Raw genomic sequence first — 2,201 nt, 5'->3', positions numbered from 1 at the left:
TTTTTCTATTTGTTTATGTTTGGTTCTTTGTTTAAAATTACTGTGTTTTTTAATAGATATACTGTGGGTTTTTTTAGTTGCAATGGTGGAAACCATGGGACGGGTTTTTTATTGTGTTCTGTAAATCTGGTTTCCAATTTTCTTCCTGTTTCTCCGATGTATAATTCTGGGCAGTTATTGCATGTTATTTTGTAAATGACGTTGGTATTGTGTAATTCTAAATAATTTTTGCTTAGTAACGATTTTAATTTATGGCCAGGTTTTTGAGAGAATTTGACGTTGACGTGAATATTTTATTTAATGGCTAGTTTTGTCCAAGCCGTCTCCAAGAAATATTAGTCTCAAAGTGGGTTTTTCGTCATCGAAGATGAAAAGGATATACTTTTTATGCAAACAGAACTTTAAAAAATGACACTTCAATTATGACGTAGCTTTAGCTTCATAAACACATGCTGAAAATCCAGTTAAAGCAAAGTGCCAGTTAAAAAAAGAAACGTTACGAAATATTAGAAATCTTAATGTGATATTGAATCACAGTTCCTAGCCTATCCAGGCATAACACTGGCATATAAAAAAATCAATGTCTTACAATTATCTTTCAAAGCGCCTTTAATAGGTTGGAAGTATCCCAGATGCAATGATTTACAACTAAGAAAGATTAGTTCGATTCTTGTAAGTTCAGTTGAGAAAAAAAATCACTAATATTCTTACTATAATGTTTTTTCTCAAATTTATATCTTCAAAAAGCCAGTTTGGCATTGTAATAAGCCAACGTTTTGAATCTTCCAAGACTACACCTCGCACACCAAGCATGGACTCTACTAACTAAGTTAAAGGGTTAACTTCTACCTACCGCTAGTATACACCTGTAAAATATCCAAACAACCTGGCTACCACATTCTTCCTCTCTCACTCAAGAGGCCTGACACAGTCCCAGTCTCGGTGTTGTGAGATGAGTCCAAGTCGGATACATATTTTATATGTAGTAGTTTAATTATTCATAAACGCCATTTCCTGAACGTACCTGTAAAACAAAAATCTGCATTATAAATAATATGCAAAGTTGCATATGTCAATAAGTATAAATTCGCTCTGAAAACATTTATTGGCTTGACTACCTCAACATGATCAAACTGGCATCATCCAGGAATAAGTTCAATATCTATCTCTTATATACTACCTCTGGGAAGAGAACCCACACACAGTTAACTTTGGTCTCAACCATAAGAGAACTACCCTTATGATATTGTCAGGTCCACTGATTTCTCAACAGGCAAGATAGCATCATAATAATGGAAGATACGGCAGGAAGTGTGTAGTGGAATAAATATGAATTTCTAACATGCCTGAGTTGAAGAAAAGAGACTAGACACGATGTAAGACAAAGTGTAAAAATAATCTTTATGTGTTTGTAAGTATCAAGTCAACTTGCAGGCAGAATACATACACTGCAATACTCTCTAGGAACTGGTGAGGGCTCTATCTCATCAGAAAGTTAAAGAAAATCTCTCCAATCTAGACTGAGAGAACTAACTACCACTTTCAAAGTCTATTTGTAGACTATATTACTAGAAAACACATACATCTGTAATAAAGTAATTATCCAGTGATAACTTCTATGGAAGAGTTTAGAAATACCAAAGGTAACTGATTCTGAACAACATGTAAGTAGCACAAACAAAACTGTCGCTGTGTCTCATAGCCATATAATTCCAAATAAGCCAAACGCGCTTATGTGTGAAACGCTTTTCACACTTTCATTAAAACGAAATATTCACCTTTTCTAAATTAAAATAGAAAGGAAAGAAACAGATAGCACACCATCTACTAAGTCTGGTCGAAGTTAACCTTTAGATGCCCGTAACAGTGATCCGATATCATTGAGATTAACCCTTGGACTGAGCCATAAAATAACTATTACGTATTATCTCTCCTAGTGGTGATACAGAATTAAACCGTAATAGAAACCTCAATTGAAATTATATTTAAAAACGAGCTGTTTGAAGTATAGATAAAAGTAGTGATTTGAGGAAAACCGTGCTTCATAGATTTGTTTTGTACTATGGATAGTCAGTACTTGGTGGCGGTGGGTGGTGATGACTAGCTGCCTTCCCTCTAGTCTTACACTGCTAAATTAGGGACGGCTAGCGCAGATAGCCCTCGAGTAGCTTTGCGCGAAAGTCAAAACAAACAAACAAACA

The sequence above is a fragment of the Limulus polyphemus genome, unplaced genomic scaffold (genome assembly GCF_000517525.1).
Source record: "Limulus polyphemus unplaced genomic scaffold, Limulus_polyphemus-2.1.2 Scaffold3779, whole genome shotgun sequence".
Lineage (NCBI taxonomy): Eukaryota > Metazoa > Arthropoda > Merostomata > Xiphosura > Limulidae > Limulus > Limulus polyphemus.
Note: the sequence above shows the minus strand (reverse complement) of the source record.